Below are 14,737 nucleotides of genomic sequence, written 5' to 3'. Positions count from 1 at the left end.
GGAGCCGCGTTCGGGGGCTGCCCCCTCCGCCCGACCCCGCCGCGCCGCCGCCCCGCGGGAGGAGCCGCCCCCGCCGCACGGCCCCGCGCTCACCTGCCGCCCCGCACGGCCCCGCACGGCTCCGCGCTCTCGGGGGGGCTCTAAGGTGTCGGCCGAGGCTCTCTCGGCTCTGAGCGAACCGGCGGCACTCCTTCCAAGGCAGGAGGCTTGGCGGCAGCGCCTTGAGGGACTCGGAAAACGAGCGAGCGTGAGATTTTGCGCTAGGTCTCTGCTTTTTAACTCGCTTCCTCTCCCGGATACGTGGTACGCGCACACGGACCCGCAGGAGGTGTACCGCACCTCTGGGAGAGTGGGGCTGGGCAGAAAGACGCGGCCGTTTCGTGGCTGTCTGAGCCTTTCTCCGCCGACAGCATAACAGTGAGTCGGCCAGCATCACGAAAACCACAGAAGGAGCTGCTTATCAGTTTATTCTGGGGGAAATAATTTTCGAAATGGACCGAGCAGATTTGGGGCTTTTGGTTTGAGCAGGGAAACATCTCTCCGAGTTGTGCATCCTCGGTGTGCCACCCACAGAGATGCGCCTCCGACATCGGAGCGCTGGAGCACAGGGTTCGGTTTTGCGTCCCTCGGGGCTGTGCCTTCTGACCACTCCGGGCTCAGCCCTCAAGGAAAATATTTCAGTCTGTTTTCCCTTAACCGGGCCGTTCTCTCGGGTTCCTCTCCCTCTGACTTCTTTTTTTTTTTTTCCCTCTCATTTTGATTTCTCTAAATATTACCGGGTAGGAGGAACAAATACAGATTAAAAATCGTGTAAGGCAAAATTTTCCTCGTCCGTTTAACACGCGGAGCCGGTGTTCCCCGCTCCCTGCTCCCCCTGGCGGGACCAACGACCTGTGAGCAAAGTCTTCCAGGCGGCTGGTGAGCATCCTCAGCTACAGTTCGGGGTCATGACGATGCTACAAGTGCCTCATTTAGACGCGTGGGGCTGGGTGATGTCCCTGCGAGGTAGCCACGGTGCTTTGCGTGCTGTTTATTTCGAGCTGAAGCCTCGCAGCTCGCAGGTAATGTACCGCCACCAATTCTGGGTGTTGTTGTTTATAAGGCTTAGTATTAAAACTAATGAAGGAGAGATCAGGAGAGATCTGCCTATAAAAGGCAGAAAAGATAATAATATCTTAAACTACCTGAAATTACCTAGCAAGCTTCTCTCACTGTCCCCACAGCTAACTCACAGGGAGAGCTCATTACAGCACTATTTCAGTGCGAGATCAAACCTAAATTACTTCTGCAAGCATTGCAGCCATATCTGCAGTAATTAGTCCACTTCCACCAAACTAACAACTTGTAAAAAGCTGTAAAAAACTCCTTACACAGATTCACAGCTCCTACCAATGATCTCACCATTCTTGGGGTTCTGGTTTTGTTGTTTGGTCTTTTTTCTGTTTTCACTATTATGCAGCCATTGGCTGCAGCTGCAGGCCCTGGCACTTGGCATTTTTTATGCTTTATAACTGGGCTGTAAGTACTCTAGAGCAGGATGTGGCCACTTACAATCGTACTGAACGAACCTTTTGAATCAGGTAGTTACAGATCTGAGGGAAAAAAAATGAAACTTGAGCTAGCTTAGCCCAATGGCAGACCAAATAAATAAGATGAACCATGACACCAATGCCACATGGCTCACTTCAGGAGCAGGTTGTCGGGTTAGGGGTGTACAGGTATGCGTATGAGCACATAGCAGTAAAGTTGGCAGCACATCTGGTAGACGAGCTGGATTCAGACCTCAGAAATCATTATTCTTTCTCCCCATGGAAGCAAGAGCAGCGTCTGCTTTCTGCTTCAGCATCCATATGCAAACAGAGTTGCTGGGAGGAGAGCAGCAAGGACAGATGTCTACAAGAGATAAGAATGGTGACCTTAAGGGAGATGCAATAATGCTTCCTTCATTTTCATCAGTTAAGTATTACATTTGTACATTCAAGAAGACAAGAGCAAGAAACTACCAATGCATTTTTTTTCCCAAAATACTTAGTGTTAAACAGGAGAGCAGAGTTTTAATCTTAAATTGTTATGATTATTACAAAACTAAAGTATCAGAGTAGATAATAAGTGTAAATAAATCTGCCAGTGGATTGGTTAAAGAGTTGTGACATCACGCTCCCTCCATGAATGCTTCTTCCCAACAAATCTCTCCTTGGGCCAGGCCTTGTTCACAGGACCTCACTCAGGTAGAGAAGTAACTGTACAGATAACTGTATCCCTTGTTAAGGGAGATTTATGACCACACATCTTCCTCAGATTGCGTGGCTGGAAGAACTGATAGCAAACACCTGGTTCAACAGCTGATTATAACTGAGCATGTGCCTACAAACCAGCTGTGAGTCAGTCTTCTTACCCCATAAATAGTGGTGGTCCAGGGGCCTGGGAGCCCTCTGTGTGCTCCTGCATAGCAGCTGTCTGTGTGACAGTCTCCCTTTAGTGGGGACACCTGTCAAGATTATACAGATTCAGAGATCTCTTACACCTTGATATCAAGATACCTTGCTCTTACAGAACTGTGGTAGGTGACTAATTGTTTGTCTTAAGCTTTCTTAGTTTTGCCAAGTTTATGTCTTGAACTGATTGTGTGCATGTGATTAGATATGAGCTATGGAGCAAATATGGGACTTGGGGTGGATCCAGCCATACTCAAGCTCCTTACCTCTATGGTTCAAGTTGAGAAAAGAAGGGTGTCCTCTCTGAGCCTTATGATCAAGTGGGAGGGTGCTGAATGAATGTGTCCAACTCTGCCTTCTATACAGTAGATAATAAGTATATTCAACCATTATAAACCTTGTTAAATCACTGTCTTATTTACAATTAAGCTTCATAAAAACCTTTTTTATGTCAGAAGTTATTCTGCCTTGCTACTTAAATTACATAGCGTAATAATATTATTATATATCACTCTTATGTAATAAGAGTACCCTAAGCCATAAAGTAAGATTTACCCTTCACAGAAATATGGGAGAACAATTCTGTAAGATGCAAACACCTTTCTCCAGTAGCTTGTGTTTAACGTGTAGAAGTTCTACACAAGCAGCTCACTTACAGCCCACTTGTGACAAATTCTTTTTACCTTAAAGAGTAATTCCTGTAGCATTAAACTTCTCCCCAACCATTTGGTCAGACACCAATTACGTGATTTTATTAAGTATTTTAGTAGTAATAACAGAAAATTAAAAATGATTCTTTTATTGGTGTTAAAAATTGTATTCTGAGCATTATAAAGCCACTTCCTACTGCTAGAAAGCAGGGATGAGTCTTGCAGCTTAGAGTGTGGATGTGTTCCCTTGGTCCCACTGGCTCCAAATCTGTTCCATCGGGCTACATTTCACCATCTGGAGGCTGCTTCTTCAGTTTTCTATTTATATAAATGCATGTCTGTACAAGATGGTTAGGCTTTGTTCATTCATTGTATTAATTCTGTCTTTAGTATGGCCTCTTAACACTTCCTATATACAGTGGTTTTATCCAAATACATAAAATAGCCCACGTCTGAAAATACTAGGATGTGATGTGTTAGATCTGTGTTTATGATAATCCAGGCAGTGAATGGAGGTGAGCTAACAGGCTGAGAACTAAATTCATTATTCTAGCTGTAAGAGAGGCATGCAGAAGGAATATTTGTGGTTTCTGATCTGACGTGTGTAGCACTGAGCTTTACCCAAACAAAATTGATGTGCAGGAAAGGAGTCTTAGGGAGTCCAATATGTCAGAGTTCTAAGCTGTGGCTCAGTAATAACTGAGGACTAGCTTTAACTCAAGTCTGAGAGCAGGCACACTAATACTCTATCCAAAATACTTTGCTGGTAGATATTTTTTTTTTGACAGCAGCCAAACACTGAGCAGATGTCTCAGTCGAAATGCCCTCTTCCTGAAATAATACAGTCAACTGAAGGTCCTGGAGAGTGACTAAGCTGAAGCCTAGGTTTGCCTTTCTAAACCAAACTACACTGTATTGATGGGCACTGCACTTCATTGCCTCTGTTGCACACTTGCTTAATTTAAGGTCTCTTTGTTTCTTATTGACCTTGAGTAGGACGATGTCTTTGAGTGTGGAACGAGTATAGACTGCACATAGGAGGCCTAAAGGACTAAATCTGTGAAGAACTATGCGTAGATTCATGAAATATTTCAGTGAGCGCATTACTTATTTTGGAGAGCAGTAATATTGACTTAAAATATTTAGCTTTTGAATTTCACTTGAAATATTTGCATAGGCTGAATGCAGTCGTGTTTGGGGAATTACTAGCTTTACTTCTAAGTATTACTTGTTATTCTTACATATAACAGCCTGAGGAAATTTTTTCTTCTTATCTACATTTCAGTCTCTTTGCTCAGATTTCTTCTGGGATCTGACCTACAAAAATCAACAGGATTTATGATACTTTGCAGTTTACAGCAAGCACTTAACACATACTCCTATTTCCTATACAAAACTAATAATGTTCAAATATAGTCTCAGATGTTGTCTTTGCTGTTCACTGAGTAGTTTTCCAGCAAATGTCAAAGAAAGATGCCAAGAAAAGAACTGTGCTCTGCCATTCACAGTTTGGGCTGAGAGTACTACATGAGACACCTTGATGAAATAAACTGGTGACAGTTGCAGAAAGCAAAAGTAGACAGGGTGACAACTACAGCTTCTGCTTGTGCCTTTAGGACTGGAGTTGTCCTTTGGAAATCCACAGTGCTAAGCAGAGCATCTTCTCAGGATTTGGCTGCTGAGGTGTTTGCTACTGGATGGTGAAGAACTGAGCACGTTGGTACTTTATTTTCTTATTTACTTTTCAGACTGATTGTTCTTTTCCTGCACTAAGAAGTTGGGCTTTAGACTAAAAGCTAGGTGGAACAAGAATAGGCATCAGTATGTGCTAAGATGCAGCCTAGCACAGCCAAATCCAGCAGCAGGTTTTGGTAGTTTACTAGCATCTAATTTTTAACAGCACCAATAATAAATAGTAGCCTCAGCCTTAAAGCATTGTTCATCTGGTCACAGAAGTCAGTCCAAAATGAGCTGAATGTCCTAAATGAGTCCTGCTAACCGATCTCTCACAAGTGAAATAAGTGTTACCACACAGGCAGCCTACAGTCCCTTGTATTTCCCACCTTTGGCTCCTTCCAGTGACCTTATCTTGGTTGGGATTAATGATGAATTATGAGGAACTTCCTTTGGCTATCTTTAGACTTTTTGGCTCAGTGTCCTAGAAATTTCTTCAGTACAAGATTGTTGATGTCAGTCTCAATGATCATTTGTAATCGGCTTAATTCAATTGTCTGGTTTCTAACTTTCAGCTGTGTAGTCTAAACATTTCCAAGGTCCAGATAAACTGCTTTAACTAAAAATGTTATGATTTTGATACTGACTTGACATCTTCCTGGCATAGTGTAATGATTTCATTCTTCCATCACTTTGATTAATAGAGCTATTGCAAATCCTACTATTTAGGGTACCAAGGAGTGAAAAAGCTGTACAACATGTAGGTTAACTTAGGTAAGAGTTATAAAGTCCTGTTTCTGTGAAAAGCTAATTGCTCTGAAACTGCTTCATTATTTAATATGCAGTATGGTTAATCATTGTTACACCAAGTGCTTAAGAGTTCAGACTTAGCATCAAGAAACTAGCTCTCTGCTAGTGAATTGTGAGGTCTTTGCCCTGAAGAACTGTCTGTTACACTAAATATGGGCAGTTCTCTTGTCACCAGCCAGTCACCAGGTGCTCTCAGCAGTGCACTCTGAACCACATGTTCAGACTTCATAAGCTTGTTCCCACACCCTCCAACAAATATGCTCTGGGAGTTACAGTTGTGTTTTGGGTGATCACAGTCTGGTGTAGTTAAAATGGAAATACTCAGCTTCATTTTTAGTAATGCAGCTCATTTTATCCTGCCAGTTTGTAATCTAAGTTGCATTTGAGTTTTGCAGACTCAGCCCATTGCCCTCTTATAAACAAACCAAGCAGATTTTATCAGTGGTATCAGCAGGGACATTTTAAAAGTTCTATTAAAACTAAGACATTTAAACAATTATCTGTCTTGAAAATAATTTTAAAAGCCTTCGGATTTTGCAGTTTTTTATGGTATCTCAGATTCCTACACTGAATTTACTGCAGCTGTTATTTTTGTTATTGTTGATATTTTGTTGATATTATTATTTCTTTTCTGGGATTACATATGTGGATTTGCTGTTGTATATTGATCAGCAGTCATAAAATAGAGTTAATATCTTGGTAAACATTTTAGGTTTAAGCAAAGAATGTTGCAGCGTATTCCCATTGCTCAGGGATGAAATTAGGTGCATTCTGTTTTCTTTTGCAGATGATTCTCTCTCTCCCTATAGGTCTGGGACACCAAAAACAGTCTTTGTGTGTAAAACTTAAGGCTATTATCTTGTTATTATATGGGGAAGTCTGCATTGCCACCAGTTGTCCTGGCTAACTTCATGATGAGAAGGAGGATGAACTGTTAAATCTTGTCTTTACTGAAGTACTTACACCCCCATGCGTAGACAAGCCATAAATATTGTTTTGTCTGTTGGATACAACCATGATTGCTCTGGAAATTACAAATGTAATATGAACAAATGTGCTCAAATGTGGTTGTTTACATGAAGATCATGAAGTTGCAAGTTCTGACTTGGCAAAAAGTGAAAAGTTACAGGAAGGAAGACATAGAGATCACTTTCCTTTTGTATTTATTTCCAATTGGAGAGGTAGAATGTCCACTGATAGATTTAAAATGAAAAGTCTCCTTAGTCATGATACTTGCTTTTCTTTTACTCATTCAGATGTTGACTTGAATGTTGTAGAGTTCAGGATCCATACTCCAGGGTAACTTTGGAGTCAGACTGATCTTGTTCGGATAATCTGTCCTCAAACAGAAGATAAACTTTCATGGGTGTCAGATGATTTTTCTCCTGGCTAACTTCTCGTGATACTGTAATATTACCGTTGGGGACAGTTAGAGGATAGGCTTTGGTATCAATGTCTGAATATTTCCTAAATCTCATTGACTAGCTCAGCAGTACGATGAAATGTTATGTGATGGCTGTGCAGTTTTTTCTACAAAGAGCATTTTCTGCCCTATGGAGATTTCTGCAGAACAGAACAAGTTATCTAAGATTTAAGTGATTTATAAACTTCCCTTCTGTTGTAGTTCTTCTTGGGAATTTAGTGTCCATTTTGTAAATAGCATCATTCTCTAAGTAAAACCTGACACTTACTACTGTAATTTCTCAACCCAATCCCAGTTTAACATCAGTTAAAAAAGAGTCATTTACGAAGTGATTCAAATTGGGCAGTTCCAACTACCTGTGCGCCTCCAGCCCTGCACTCTCCTCTGAGACTTGGGATAGACAAAGCCCACATTGTTATGGTTGTTTCTAATGTGAAAATTATTCTTGTAATGTGCAACCAGGGCATGCAAGCTTTCTTTGCTCTGTCATACATTGTATGTAAAGGCCATTCATGCTCAAAGCATTAGAGTTGGTCTCTCAAGTTAATATATAATTTAGCCACCTAAACTGTTCTCCAGCAGCACAGACATCTCTTTGTAGAAGAGGCTTCACTGCTGGAGCGTAGTCCATGCATGAGCTGGGCAGAAGTATAGCACAACTGGGCAAAGTGGTGCAATCTACTGGTCTGGGATTTTGCTATCAGGTGGTTCTGTGTGCACTTGCAGTCATCATGCTTCCATTGAATCTGTACTCTGATCATCATTATAAAGGTGCTCAGAGACATGGCCAATAGGCTGGTCAGAGCTGCAGTACAGTCTATTTACCTCTCCAGACCTTCTTTGAGTTCTCTCAGCAATGCCTGGATTTGGTGAAGTTAATGAGAAGGTCCCTGCAGAGCTGGGTGGGCTCCACACTGGGGACCCCAAGCAGGTGTGTTTTGGGAAGATGTTCTTCTTTGACTGCCTGCCCTCTGGGGCCAGCTGGGAAGATTTCGTGGTATGTTTCTGGTATTTGCATGCTGTTTTATGGGTAGTGTCATGGTTTTGTGTGTGAAGATTTTTGTTCTCTTGCTTGCCTTTACGAACTTGAATTTATTCTTTTTTATGCAGTAAGTACATTAAACTTTAAACTATATTTTGGCTTGTCTTTGAAATGAAAATCCTATACGAATTAAATTGAAAATATTCCTTGGGCAGTTCAATGTTTACTTTTTTCTTCTAATTACATTAGCTAGAGGCATAATTTTGGATTTGTAGGTGTTTGGATAACTTAATTTAAAATAGCAAAGCAGACTAGACTACATAGTAGAAACTTAGGCCAAATTATTCTGGTTGTGACATATGTGATACATAATGCTGTGTAATTAGATATTAAAGAGGTTGCTGTGCAGCAGGATGTTCTATGAAAATGGGACAAATGTTTTTTAAATGTACCACTGGAAACCAGACAGATGGTAACCTATATCCCCAAGGAGGATAGTTGAATTCCACCAAGTTTTTTTTTTATATGGATTTGAACTGTAGTGAATGGGAAAGAAGGGATTTTTTTATTATAGCTTAGCTCTCCATTAGTCAATGTTTGGCTGAATGTGCAGTGGATGCTTCTATGACTCTTAGTCTGGACAGTAATGTCTTCTGGGAATTTGTTCTTTCTTGAGCAACAGCAGAGCAGATGGTGACAGAGCAGGTCTAGCTATAAATCATGGAGGCAGAATACTTGAAGCAAGTTGATCTAGAGGAGCAAAATGGAACCTGGGAGATAATTGTTACACAAATACAGAGCATGTCCTGCTATCTTTATTAATGATGGAAACAGTACTTAAAGACTGCACATTTTCATGTAGCCAAGACTGCTAAAGCCCCAATTAGTTCTTTATTTTTTAGTGAATACCTTTTGGGACTGAAATGTTTTCAGGGCATGTGTGGTATATACCCATGATTTTTTTTTTTTTTTTTAATCTTTTGCTGACTGCACAACAAAAAAATACCTGAGTGTCTTAAACTGCAGCAAGCCTTTAGAGTCTAATCAGTTCTGTGACTTCAGAGGATACAGGTCTGAAACCAGAACTTACTTGCCCTGGTGCATTCATAAGTAAAAAGACAAACTTACCAATGTTCTATGAAGCATAAAGAAGTGGTGATTCCAAGAAACATCACATTAATGGACTTATTTCTGCTTGTTAGAGGTTGGATTGTGGTGGTCCCTGTGCTAGCTACCAAGGAGATAGCACCAACCCTTGCCTTTGCTGGGAGCTGCTGCTACATTGCCATCCTGACAGTGACCTAATCCTGGGGATCATGGGTCCCTTCCTCCATGTGCCTCTTCTCTGCTCACTCCATCACCTAATCTACATGACAACTCCTTCTCTGTCAGGTCTGTGGCCACTTTATCTCCAGCTGCAGTGGAGGCTGGATTTTTAAGTGTGGCTGACAGTCTGCAGATTGGAGGCTGCTGATATGGGAAGGCTGTGAATGACCTCTTCATAGCCTTAGGTGAGCAAAGGAACCTTATTTTCACCAGCTAGAATGTGGCTTCCAAAAGATGTCATGAGATGCAACTCATCTGCTCAATAAGCAAAGAATTTCTATATTACTATTGCATTTTTTTTTTTTTAACACAATACTACAGCTCTAACAACTCCAGAGATAAAAGCAATCAATCGATTTTACAGGCTTTTCTAAAGACCTCCATATCAGATCATTCTTGAAGTCTTTCATGATGTGCACCAACACAAACACCATGATGCAGCACTGATGTGCAAAGCACAATATTCCTATCAAGCAGTCTGTAAACACGTACCTTCTTGGATCATTGGTCTTTAAATCAAAGTTAGCATTTCCTCTAATCTCACTTATCCGTGTGACACTGAGACATGCCTGCTGCCAAGGTGCATTTCTTTGCTTCACAGGAGTGCAACACAAAGGAGCCTCTTTGTTAATGGATGATGTACTAGATAAGCTGAAGGCACAACTATTGAACAGCAAGTATTGGCATTCCTAGTGCAAAATTTGTCATGCAAATGCATTTCAACAGCCCTCAGACTAATTTTTAATCAATAATAATAAAAATAGAGCTATTAAGCACAGATGAGTAATTCGCTGATGTCATAATACCTATTTTCTTTTACTGACCATGTGTAAGAGGGTAGAAAAGTTTAGCAGGCCAGAAGTCTAATATTTTGTCCTTTTTTTTTTTTTTTTCAGTAGTCTGTACCTCAGCTTTGAATGAAAAAGGCAATAAAAACCTCACATCTCTTGTCTGTTCACATTCTTGTGTAGTAGCTGAAATTATACTTTCGTACTAGACTTTCTAAAACTGGTTTAATTTCTCTGTATACAGACCAGTGAACTTAAAATACATAGAGAGAGAGACTTGCATACTGAGATCTCCTTGGGGTATTATTGCTACATTTGCTGGTTTGTCCATTTCTGACATCTGGGTAGTAGATGGTGTAGAAGTAATATTTCTTGAATACTAAGATAGCTGTTAGGAGAGAGATTTCTACAGAGTGAAGCATGCAAAGCAGTTTAGCAAACTATGATGTGTAGACACATAAATAGCAGTGCGCTGGAAGTGGTGCTCAGAAAGACAACAGGACAACTAGAAAAGCAAAGAGCATAGACTAAGAATGGGCAAACAGATTGAGTACTTCCATTATAAGAAGTAATGACAGACCAGAGCTCTGTAGCATAGAACAGGAACACCGTAGTGAGGATATAGTCAAACTATGAGTAGCACAGAGAAAGTGAATAGAGAGCAGTTGGTCATTGGATCTTCCAACAGTAGGTGGTAGCTGTAGAGTCAGTGGACTCTCACACTTTGAGAAACCTCAAATGCTGAAAGGAAACTTGTAAAACAAAAGTAAACCTACTAGAAAATTCGGGGGGGGGAACACAACTCAATGTGATGAAACAGTAAGGCTTGATGTGTGCCAAAGCCAAACTACCAAGAGCACTGTAAGCAATTTGATTGTTTCAAGCTTGCCAGACCTCAGAGGGGGTGACTGCAGTCAAGGTTTGTCTGAGCTATGACTTTCCCCTGTATTTGAGACTGTAGCCTGTATTGTCTCTCCTACCCAGTATGTAGGTTTACTTGTGCATAGGGTAATGCCCTAGATGTAAACACACTGCAACAGAGTGGCACTTCATTTGTTATAACTGTTTTGGGGCAAAGTCAGTATATAAAGAACAAGATGTCTGAAAGCTATTTGTGTGATTACTGATGTTTAGAACAGCCTGTGAGCTTCCTTTGTTACCAGTGACAATGTGACCAACTCTGATGCTCTCAGACAAATATAACTATACTAACTAGCTGTCCATTCTGAAGAAAATGTAACCTAAAGCTATGACTTAAGTGAAACAAATGCTGGCTACAGTCTCATGGGGTCTGCAGCCCCAGTCTCTAGTGGAATTATTTCTGAAACCACAAAAAAACCCTGAAGTTCAGTGGGTAAATAACACTTATGACCAGAAAAGAAATTGCCTGGACTCATGGGGGTGCTGGCAAACATATCAAACCTGAAAAATCCAGTTTTTATAAGATGCTGGAGTGTGACTGGTGGTTTCTGTGAATTAGCAGCTGAGGGAGCAGCACAAAACATGCTGCTCATGTATATTGCTCAGAGACTTCATGTTAAATTAAAAGCTCAGAACATGCATACTTATCTGAAAATGTCTGCTGGTGTCTGACCCGAAGTCAAAATCGTATTGCACTTCATTTTTCATAGTCCAAATCTTTCGTTTTGCTTTTTCCCATTGAGGAAAAGTTTGGTGTTCACTCTGTAGGATGTTCCTGGCTCTTGAGAAACAAATCCCGAAGTGAGAGTGCTGTGAATAATGTCAGGTTCATGGCCAAAAATCTCAGATGAGAGAGATTGCAGAGTAGAAACCAAGCACTCTCTATGCTCAGGAGAGTCATTCAGCGGTGGCCCTTTTGCAGCGTTACACTGCTTGCCAGCAGTACCACTGTAATTGCTTGTTCTTAGAAAGTTGCTATGCCAGTTGTTCATCCTTTTTTATCATGTTAACCTGGGCTTGACAGAATGGCATCAACAATTGCTGTGTATATTTGACAGTTATCAGACCCACTAAAAGAGTTGAGTGAATTATTCATCAGGCTGGACTTTCTTGCAGTGAAGATATCCAGGTGTATATTCTGGGTCTTTTATGGCAATCATCCTTGCTTTGGGACAGCTTGCTAGCTGTGGTGGTAATTGTACTCACATGGATTTACTCCTACAGGGGATGTAGGATTGAGTATGACTATGGGCAATTCATACATTCATTTGTTGAAGAGTTTGAACACAGGTTTCAAAGCTGGAACAGGCTGGGTGGAGAAGTCGTGGATGCCCCATCCCTGTAGGTGTTCAAGGCCAGGTTGGAATGGTCCCTGAGCAGCCTGGTCTAGTATTAGTAGATATGGAGGCTGGTGGCCCTGCATGTTGGAGCTTGATGATCCTTGACGTCCCTTCCAACCTAAGTCATTCTATGGTTCTATGAAAGGTTGCTCCAGAAATTTACTCTTTTATAGAGTGTGCAATGGACACGACAGCATTTGTAACAAATAACATTTCTCAAATAGGTATGCATTCTTTGAGAACCTGATGGTACATTTATCAGATGCACAGCTTCATGACCAAGGTACAAGATTACAGTATTCATTTTTAATTATAAACATGCTTGGAGTATTGCTTTTCACAAGTATCATCAACAGATTTACACTTCTGGAAGTGTCTGGAACTGGATTCCACTAGGGCTGCCTTTATTGCACATATGAAAACAAATGTGCTTCCAAAAATCACATGAGCAAAGCTCTAACTCTGAAATAATTGCAGGGCCAGATTTATAGATTCATAGTATAAGAGTGGTTTGGATTGGAAGGGATTTTACAATCCACCCAGTTCCACCCCCCTGCTGTGGGCAGGGCTGTCCCTCACTAGATCAGGCTGCCTAGGGCCCCTTCCAACCTGGCCTTGAACAGCTCTGGGGGTGGAGGATAGATTTAGGTTAGATATAAGGAAAAAATCTTTTATATGGAGGGTAGTGAGGCACTGGAATACACTATCTAGTGTTGTGGTTGATGCCTTGTCCCTGGAGACTTTCAAGGTGAGGCTGGATAAGGCCCTGGGCAACCTGATCTTGCTGAGGTATCCCTGGTCGCTACAGGAGAATTGGACTAGGTGGCCCTCAGAGGACCCTTCCAGCTCTAAGGTTTCTATGACTCTATAGGGCATCCACAGCTTCCCCTGGCAGTTTGGGACAGTGTCTCACCACTGTCCAAGTAAAGAATTCTACATAACTAACCTAAATCTCCCCTCTGTTTTTGTTAAACACCACCTTCTCACCCTACCACTACACACTTCAAGTTGAAATTATACTTTTTTTTTTTTTTAAATCTCTTATTGTTTTCTCTCACTGCAAGAGAAACCTTGTTCAGGCACAAAATGGGAGCTGTTTACTTCTTAGTCACTAATTCCTCCCAGATGTAAAGGTCTTGGAGGTTAAACCAGGCCTTTACATTATTCCTTAGTCATTCTTTGTCACAGTTAAATTGTTCACACTCATCCCTGTTCTCCAAAGAATCACAGAGCATTGACCACTCAGCGCTGAGACTAGATAAATTATTCTGCTCATGGTGCCCAAGAGGTAATAAAATTTAGTTTAGTCTTTCAGATTTGCAAAGCTAACAGAGGAAAGAAACAGCGGTGAAAGCCTAATTTTGGAGGGGGGGGGGGACTAAAAACAAAAACTTATGTGTGATGGTGAATACTTACAAGGGGTAATCTCTGGAATAAGAGGGTGCCATTTCTCAGCTGCCTTTAAGAGCCAGAAAAACTAGAAATAACAGATAATATCTGTTACAAAGGACTGTACCTCATTAATTCTCTTTGTGACCAGAGGAATGTTTATACAGGAGCTACCATCTGGGGAGCTCAAAAAGCTTGAAACACTCCTGTTAGCCTCACCCCTGCATTAGGGTAATGCTATCTCTATCATACAGCTGGGATGGCTGTGGCACAGTGAAGCTGTTAGTCAAACAAGTGCAACCAGCCTATAGAGAAAGGAAGGCACACACCTCAAACACCTGCCTCCATTCCTGCACTTTGGTCATCCCTCTATCAGAGAGTCTTAATGAGCTTTGTATATGTATGGAAATATCATGTGTAATAATCTGCCTTAGCATTCTGAGAGAGGGCTAATAAACGTAAGACGTAAATCATTGATTAAAATGTCAGAAGTGATAAGAATAAAAGATTGCTCCTGCCTTTGCTGAATTACTTATGCAAATTTGCATACACTACAAAATGTGCATCTTTAAACGAATGAATTAAAATCTCACATAGAAATGACTGAGCTGTATTTGCATACGACATTTATTAGGAGGAAATGTGCTCATTTTTGGAACAAATAGCAATAGCAAATCCCTGGAATCTGCTAAAGCTGCTGTGCCTCGACAGAGCTTGCTTCCAATGTGTGCACACAGATGTGGGCTGCGCCTGCAGAACCTGGGCTGGCAGCTGCAGCACTGTGACACATCATGGCCACAGTGTTACACTGCATTGTTTGCAGTCTGAGTAAACTGAAGCCATGGACTGTTTCTTGGTATGCCTTTGTGTTCAGACAGCCTGATTATTACTTTGGCAGGCTTTGTATTTGACATCAGGACAAGAGCATCTGTATTTTTCTGAGGCCAATCAAACAGCCTGCTGAAGGTCAGGAGAACTTCTTAGTGAGATCTATCTTTG

This window comes from Centrocercus urophasianus, unplaced genomic scaffold, assembly GCF_019232065.1.
Source record: "Centrocercus urophasianus isolate 14NV4802_14NV808 unplaced genomic scaffold, USGS_Curo_1.0 seq_13, whole genome shotgun sequence".
NCBI classification, from domain to species: Eukaryota; Metazoa; Chordata; class Aves; order Galliformes; family Phasianidae; genus Centrocercus; species Centrocercus urophasianus.
This window is presented reverse-complemented; position numbering follows the sequence as displayed.